The sequence below is a fragment of the Diospyros lotus genome, chromosome 12 (genome assembly GCF_014633365.1).
Source record: "Diospyros lotus cultivar Yz01 chromosome 12, ASM1463336v1, whole genome shotgun sequence".
Classification (NCBI taxonomy): domain Eukaryota; kingdom Viridiplantae; phylum Streptophyta; class Magnoliopsida; order Ericales; family Ebenaceae; genus Diospyros; species Diospyros lotus.
Genome location: NC_068349.1, coordinates 35741959 through 35751484, shown reverse-complemented (window position 1 = coordinate 35751484; position 9526 = coordinate 35741959).

Genomic DNA, 9526 nt, shown 5'->3' with positions numbered 1-9526 from the left:
AATAAAAACATGTGTAATGGTTGTTGAACCTCAAATAATGGATCGCGAATTGCTAAGGTTCAATCACAAACCTTAACTTAAGGTTCACAACAAAGATATATTGAAAAGATAATGAGGAAAAGAAAAAATATAAATAAATTAGAAATATAATAAGAGATAATAGGAAGTAAAAAAGTTAAACGCAACTAGGCATTGGTTTCCTTCTCTAGTTGACAGTAGTATTTCAATGCTAAAATAATTGTAAGTCTACAACAAAAGTTGTCCTTGCGACACAACGATTGTGGTAACTTCAATTGATGATGCTAATCCCTTATAACATTTGTGACAATCACAAAGAATAATCTATAATGCATATTATTTGTTTTGTCGAATAAGAAAAAGCTCAATGAGACAACCATTATGGCTCAAAGCTCACCACGATTACTATGGAAAAATCGACAAGCCAATGTGAAACAACTTGCAGTTGTTTCTACTCTCATAAAGCCTTTGCAACCCTGTAACTAGGGTTAAAAGAAAACCTATCCACTATAAATAAGGGAGAAAGATATAAGAATAAGAATAAAACAAAATATTATTGCTATTACTGTGAGAAGTTAGAGGTGGAACTTTAACCTGAAAAGCTAGCTTTACAGGTGGAAGGATCTTCCTTCTTACATATAGCCTAGGTTTCCCTTGTGGAGGCGATATGGGATTCTCAACACTCCCCCCCACGCCGAAACTTCTCCAATAATTGATACATGCCTAGATGATCGGGTAGGGTATTGGTCCATGACCACAACAACCAAGGGTTAGCTCTGATACCAAATGAGAAGTTAAAGGTAGAACTCCAACTTGAAAAGCTAGTTTAACAGGTGGAGGGATCATCCTCCTTATATATAGCCCAGATCTCCCTTGTGGAGGCGATGTGGGATTCTCAACAATTACCAAAAAAAAAAAAAAAAAATGACCCTAACAACATTTAAAGGCATTTAAAAGTTAAATGTGCCAAACAAACAGAAATATTAGCATGGGTCTTAGTTTGAAAATAGGAGGCATTCATTAGTTTTATTAAAAGTATGAATATTAATCTAACCCCATGTCAAAGTACAAGGGCCACCCCGGTAAGTCACTTATCTTTAAGCACAATATAAGACATAACAACTCCATAGTATATATCATTGTAGATAGAGATGTATGAAAATTTATTATCAAAAATATATATATAAAGATTTAGAATTCATCTAGGTGATTCCATTTAGTATGATTAAGACTCGGGATTGAGATTTTTGTTGTAATTGATTAGGAACGCATTAAAGCCATATTGGGTGCAAAAGGTGAAATCACTCACCTTAAGGGCCCCCCACACACTGCCCCACACACGAAAGGTGAAATCCCTCACCTTAAGGGCCCCCCACACACTGCCCCACACACGTAGGAGGGGTTAATCATGGTACACGGCAGCGCACCAGGTAGGAGGCACAATGTATGGTGCCCACAAAGAGCCACCCCCACAGGAGAGTGAAACTCTTACAAGGAACGCATGGTTATTGGCATTAGAGCCATCTTGATAATATAGGTGGTGTTTGGAACTTATTCAACGATAAATTTTGTTGTGCAAAACGTTAGGCATACATGGCATTAATATATAATGTATATTGAGGAAATCATAGAATGTTAATATGTACTTGCTTTAAATTCACGTATTTGACATACATGTCAAGCAGGGCTGACTCAAGAATTGGTAGGGCCCTAGGCAGTCTAGCTGTGGCGCAGGTGACCTCCTCGCTTTCTTTTTCTATATCTCTCTATCGCCGACTGTTGTTCTGGGTTTGCTTGAACCTTAACCGATGACCACCCGTTTGCCGTCGTTTTCTTCCTCGTGTCGACATCCGCAGTCTCCTCCCATCTCCATCGGGTCGTCAACGTTTCTTCTTCCTAGTCCTAGGTGGTCGGTGGCCTTCTGAAACAATGAAGCTTATGGGCATCTTTATGGAGAGTACTGGAGATAAGTGAGGAGCATTTGTTTGCTCCATCTTCTGAGCAAAAAACAGGTTGAATCCTTCCAATATGCGAGGGAAGAAGAAAAAGTTATCTTGATCGAGAAGATTATAAAGTCGTGATCTTCTTTATCTTCAATGGTGAACTTGACGCATCTGTTCATGTTGCTGACGAATAATGTAATGTGTAGGATCGCGTTGGGGAGCAAGTATAGTAGGAAAGAATAGGGAATGAAGATCAACGAGTTGTTGGCGAGGATTGTAGAGCTGATGGGAATGAATCATGTGGGCGATTCCATTCCATGGCTTAGTTGGATCTGGCCCAGCAGTTTTTTTGGGCCTCTCCCCCCATTTCTTTGGGGGCCCTAGGCATAGGCCTTAGTTAAGGCCTGCGCCTTAAGTCGCCCCTGATGTTGAGTGGGTAGGCCTTTTTAACTCTCGTATCTTATCTTTGTTTAACTTGTACCTATTAGAATTATTAGTATAAGGGTCATGCTATTTGTACATCATTTATGTAAACTTATTCTGATACATTACCTACTGTTACCTTGGCTGATGGTATCAAAATTGCAGTTAAAGGGATTGGCCAAATCACACCCATCTCGTTTTTCTCATTAAATTATGTTTTATATGTTCCTGATAGTCCTTTTAATTTGATTTCAGTTAGCCAACTCACCAAAACTCTTAATTGTTCTGCTATCTTTATTCCTACCTCTATTTGTGTTCAGGACTAGGGTACAAGGCAGATAATTAGCGTCAGGCGTGAGTTACAGGGTCATTATCATTTTGTTGTGCCTAGTTCGCTGATAACTTACACTAGTGCCGCTTCCCCAGATCTTTTCTACTATTGTCTCAGTCATCCTAATCTCTCCAGACTAAAGAAAATAGTTCCTAGTTTGTCGTCATTGTCTATATTGAATTGTGAATCGTGTCAGCGTGGTAAACACGCTTGTAATTATTTTTCTCATCGGGTCAATAATAGGGGTGAGACTCAATTTTCCTTTGTGCACTCAATTTTCCAGTTGTGTTAATTCTACTATTGGTTTTTCATATTTTGTTACTTTCATTTATGACCTTTCTCGTTGCACCTGGTTGTTTCTTATGAAGAGTCGATCTGAGTTATTTTCTATCTTTCAAACATGTACTGCTGAAATAAAAATACAGTTTGGAGTTTCTATACATGCTTACGTAGTGATAATGCCCTTGAGTAATTTTCTTCTCAATTTACTACCTTTATGATTGCTAATGACATCCTGTATAAATCCTCTTGTCCTTAGACACCTCAACAAAATGGTATTGCTGAGTGTAAAAATCGTCATCTTATTGAGACTGCACGGACGCTCATTTTACATGCCAATCTTTCCACCAAATTTTGGGGAGATGTTGCTCTAACTGCATGTTATCTAATAAATCATATGCCATCTTCAACATAACAGGACCAAATTCCTCATTCCCTTTTGTTCTCTACACAACCGCTTTATTATGTTTCTCTTTGTGTTTTTGAATGTATATGTTTTGTGCATTCTTTTTTACCTGGACATGATAAACTTGCTACAAAATCTCTCAAGTGTATCTTCCTCGGCTATTCCCGGTTGCAAAAAGGTTATAAGTGTTACTTTTCTGAGTTGAATTGCTATTTTATGTCTGCTGATGTTCCATTCCTTGAACATCAATCTTTCTTTTCGGTTGCTCAACCTGATTCTTTTTTTTCTTTTAAGTAAAAACTCAACCTGATTCACAAAGTATTTACCAGGTTTTTCCTATTCATTTTTCTTTTCTTCCGCTGTCGTAATCGGGTCTGTCTGTCTCCTCCTCCGTGGCCTTACCATTTTTCGATCCACCTTCCACGACTCATCCACTTCTTACATATCATCGTTGTCCTCATCCCTCTATTAGCGCCAACATTCCTTTAGCCTAGGACTCTTTTGACTCGTTCTCTTCGTATATGGTCCCTCTTGCCCCAGATCCTGAGCTCGACAATTTTCCTGTTGCTTTTCGCAAAGGTACACGGTCTACTCGTAATCCCCATCCTATTTAAAACCTTTTATGCTATGATCATTTGTCTCCTTCTTATAGTGCCTTTCCCTACTGCTTTTCGCAAAGGTACATGGTCTACTCGTAATCCCCATCTTATTTATAACTTTTTTATGCTATGACCATTTGTCTCCTTCTTACAGTGCCTTTGTTTCGAGTCTTTTCTTTGTTTCTATTCTTAAAACCACAGGTGAAACTCTGTCCCATCCTGGTTGGCGTTAGGCTATGTTAGATGAGATTAACGCCTTACATTCAAATGACACTTAGAATTTGGTGCCTTTATCACCAGGAAAGATTCTTGTTGGTTGCCAGTGGGTATTCACTCCCAAAGTGGACTGGATTACAGTGATACCTTCTCTTGTTGCAAAAATGGCCTCTTTCTCTCTCTGGCTGCCACACATCATTGGCTACTCTATCAACTTGATATTAAAACTATCTTTCTTCATGGTGATTTGCAAGAAGAGGTATTTATGGAGCAACCATCTGGTTTTGTTGCTCAGTGAGAGTCCAATATAGTCTGCAAACTCAAGAAGTCTCTCTATGGTTTGAAACAATCTCCACAAGCGTGGTTTGATAGGTTTAACACTATGGTTCAAGCCTTTAGTCTCACTCGAAGTGAAGTTGATCATTCGATTTTCTATCGCCATTCTTTTTCCTTATGTATCTACCTTGTTGTTTATGTAGATGACATTGTTATCACATGGAGTGATCAGGTTGGAACACATAAGCTGAATGAACATCTACATCAGCACTTTCAGACTAAAGATTTAGGCTGACTTCGGTATTTCTTGGGTATTAAAGTTGCTCAATCAGGAGATGGTATCTCAATTTCTTAGAGGAAGTATGCCCTTGACATCTTAAAAGAAACTGGTATGGTGAACTGCAAAACAGTTGACACCCCAATGGATCCGGATGTCCGACTCTTGTCTGCACAAGGGGAGCTTTCTTCAGATTCTAGAAGGTATAGGAGACTAGTAGATAAGTTGAACTAGCTCACAGTCACTCGTCCCGACATTGCTTTTACTGTGAGTGTAGTTAGTTAGTTCCTCAATTCTCCATGTGATTCTCATTGAGATGTTGTTATCCGGATTCTGAGATATATCAAATGAGCACCAAGTAAAGGGCTACTCTATGAGGATAAAAGACACACAGATATTTATTGTTATGCATATGCAGATTGGGTAGGATCTCATTCTGATCGTCAGTTAACCTCTGGGTATTGTCTTTTTGTGGGAGGAAATCTAGTTTATTGGAAAAGTTAGAAACAAAATTGTAGTAGCTAGATCTAATGCAGAGGCAGAGTATCGGGCTATGGCTAATGCAACTAGTGAGTTCATTTGGCTTAAACAACTCCTGCAGGAACTCAAGTTTTGTGAAGTGTCCCCTATGAAGCTTGTATGTGATAATCAAGTTGCCTTACACATTGTTTCTAATCCAGCGTTCCATGAGCAGACTAAGCATATTGAAACCGACTATCATTTTATTAGAGAGAAAACATGGTTGAAGGTGAGAGTTTGTTAACTCCAATGATCAACTTGCAGATGTCTTCACCAAGTCTCTAAAGGGTCCTCAAGTGGAATATATTTGTAATAAGTTTGGTGCATACGATATCTATGCTCCAGTTTGAGGGGGAGTGTTAGAATTATTAGTATAATTGTATATATTGTAATTATTGTATGTGTGTTTTATTTGTAATTAGATTAAGCCCATAGGTTAAGCATGTAGGTGTTTAAGGCCCGTTATGCCTATTATAAATAACAAGTTAAGACGGGGGGCGCCCGGGGTGAGCGATTTCACCTTTTGGACCAATAACAAGCTAAGAGAGGCTAATCTCTTAAGTTTTTTTGTCATAATTATTTTCTCACAGTACCATTTATTAATGTGATAGATTTTTTAATGAGAATTAAACCCGAGGATATCTTTATAAAAAAATATCACGGTAGTCATATTTTTACAATTCTAATTTCCTTTGGATAGGATCATTTGACCATTTCATTTGAAATTTAGAGTTTGAAATTCCAAATTCATTATTTGTAAAAAAAAAAAAAGGATTTTAACCCCCCCAAAATAAAAGAATTTGGAAGGACTCCAAGAAGGATGTGATTTAAAATGACAAAATTGAAATACAAATATTTCACATTACAAATTTTAATGACATCTTTTAAAATCTATTTATGCAAAGGAAACTAAGTCCATTTAAAATTTCAAGTGTTTTGTGTTGTTGTATTGTAATCTATGCTATTATATAAGTAAACATTATATTTTGGTGTTCTTGTCAGTAAAAGCCCTTAGGGATAGCGTAGACGGTTTGTCTCACGTGTTCGGGAGCTTGGAATACCATGAGGTTGTGGGTTCGATTATGTCTCCATGCAAGATTATGTAATCGCTTGTGTCTATCATAGGGGCCAGTCCCTGGGTTCCGGCTCATGGCGAACTTGTTCGTAATTATAGGTCGGGTCAAGGCAGACTGTGAGTTTTAGAGAGGATGGAATGGTTCAGGGCAAAAGTTGTCTGTGATCAAAGACCTATTGAGTTTCCCATGTTACAAAAAAATAAATAAATAAAGTGTTTTGAATGAAATCGAAATAGGTGTTATTTGAAATGATATACATAGGGTATTTGTATGACTTAAAATTGAAAAAAATATATAAGTAAAATTAATATTAAAAATATTTTTAATACATACATTATGATATAATTGTGTATATATATTTATAATTGTACATAGCAAATGCATGGTCAATTAGGGAAGAGCAAAAGTTCGGTTTACCCAAGCTAACCAAATCGAACCGAATCGATCGAACTTGTCGGTTCAATTCATTTTTTTTCTTGCATCAGTTCCGGTCGATTAATTTTTTTCAAAAGTTCAATTTTCTTGGTTGGAAGAATTGAACTAATTGAACCGACTGAACTTTAAAACGATATTCTTTTGATGTTTATAAACGATATTATTTTCTTCGGTTTTGTGTGTTTTCTATCAGTTACTTCGATTTTCTTCCCCTTTTTTTTTTTTTTTTTTTTGCGTTTCTTTTGTTTAATCAATTCGGTTCGGTTTATATGGTTTGAGTTCAGTTTTTTTGGTTCTCGATTAGTTTGGTTTTTCGAGTTAATTGGTTGATTCGGTTCAATTTTGCTCCTTAGTTCAATTTAATCGGTTAGGGAATTTCGATTGATTTGGCAATCGAACCGACTGTTTGCACACTTTTATGGTCAATCAAGACACACACACAGAATCTTTAAAACTATATATATACATACATATGTATATTATATCAATACTCATGTTATAAGAAATAAAAAATATTACATGACTGTACTGTATTTTTGTGTTATGCTATAGAAGGTATACAATTGGTATTTATAAGGTCTTTGACTAACCTAAAAGAGTAATAATTAAAGCCGAACCTAAAAGGGCAGTAAATAACTATAAAAATATTACAAAGAATATATAAAAATCTATAAAATATCATAGTAATATTTCTAGGATATTTTAACAATATGTGTGTATAGAGATACAATTACATTTTAATAATATGCGTGTATAAATATATATGTATATATTCAAAATTGTATATACATGCATTCACATTTATATAGCAATACACAATGACATAATAATCCAAATTTAAAATAGCTGCCTTTAGAATCCCTAAAGTTATTACATTTATCAAAACAATTGAATTTCAAATGAATTACAATCTTAGAATGACATAATTTGAAATTATTTTATCCTATCGCATCCTTAATGGGTTTTTTCTTTCTTGATGCATGAACATGAATGAGTCATGCCATATATTATATTAATTATTTATATTTGTTTGTTCACATATCATTAATATGAAGGATCTAAGCTTTTAATGAGGACTCAACGGAAAGACCTCGATGAAAATATATAAAGGGACTGATCGATAACGCTTTCCACCATTTCTTTCTCATATATTATTTGAATAATGGGGTTAGGGGAAAAGAAGGGCAAGGCCACAGGGTACACTTCCCTACGTGAGCTTCTTCCGCCACCAAGTGTAGGGTATACTTCACTGAGTGAAATACTCCCGAAATCATCTGATTCTGATCGGGCTAACTCGGTGTTGCCTTTGCCAGAGTTTGTCAAAACCATCTATCCGAATTTGAGAGAAGACCAGAAAAGGAAGCTTGTGGATGGCAAACTTGTGGCCATTAGCTTGAAGGATGATGATAGTGGGATATCGTATTCTATGCAATTGGAGTGGGACAATCAAGGTTATAAGCTTGTTGGGGCTGACTCCCTTTTCAAGGATAGAGGCATATCAACAAGAAATGAAGCTAGGGTTTCATGTATCGATGGGAAGCTACACTTTTCTCTTGTCAAATAAAGTTTTATCTACTTAGCAAAAATAAATAAATAAATAAAGTTTCTTCTTTATATTAAGGTTTAAGCATGTGCCTCCTAAATGCATTAGATTTATTTATGTTTTTTGCCTTCATTTTAACATCCATTTAATAGGGGAAAGTTAGTGTAATTTCCAAGATGTGGTTATATGAAATTAGATTTACCATTTTTTTCATATTTATTCATCGAGAACAAAAAGGTGCAAAGATGTCACTACTAGGGGCGAGCAAAAATCGATTCGAACTGGAAAACTGGACTGTTTCGGTTCGGGACTGAACCTCCCCAGTCCAGTTTTCGATTTGAATGTTGGGTTGTTCAGTTTCTGGTCTGATCTCAGTCCAGACTTGAAACCGATTCTATTTCTCCACACACACACACACAATATTATTTAATGATTATTGAATGTTAAATAATTATTATTTTTGTTTTGATCAATTGTATATATATTAGTGCTTTATATGCATGTATATATTTTTAAATTCACATTAAACAGGGGGAAAAAATTGCCGGTCTACTGTTGGACCGAGCCAATAGACTGAATCAGTTCGGTCCAAGAGTAAATCAGTTTGGTCACATGGGGAGCTTCTTGTTTGGACTGGTTGCTCATCCCTAGTTTCCATGATTTCTGTCAGAAAAATTGTATCAAAATAGAACAATATTTTGTTCATTTAAACCACATCAGATTGTCTTGAGGTGCATGACCATATGATCATTCTGCATCTGTGTTGAAACTCATCACAGTTCATGTGGAATACTGAACACAAATCTTTACCAGAGAGGACAAAAATGGTTGTGGCCAAGCAACTTCATACATACTCTAACAAAGGAGATTCATCAACATAATGTAATAGAAACATCCACCGCCATTTCAACATTCAAGTCATCATAGAAAGGACACCTAGCTAAAATATGTAGCTAAATCTACTAAACGAATGTCTGAGGTAGCTCATTTGTGATCAAAAGGTTACATGTTTGACTTGTAGAAACAATTTATTTGCAACGAGTAAAGCTGTGTGTAAAAAATATCCCTCCCCCGACCCTTGCAAAGTAGGGAGTTTAGTGCAGTGAGCACCACGAACCAGTGGCATCTAGATGCCCTTTACTAAGCAAGTGGCTTAAGCATTATTGAAAATCTAGGCGCTGAAAG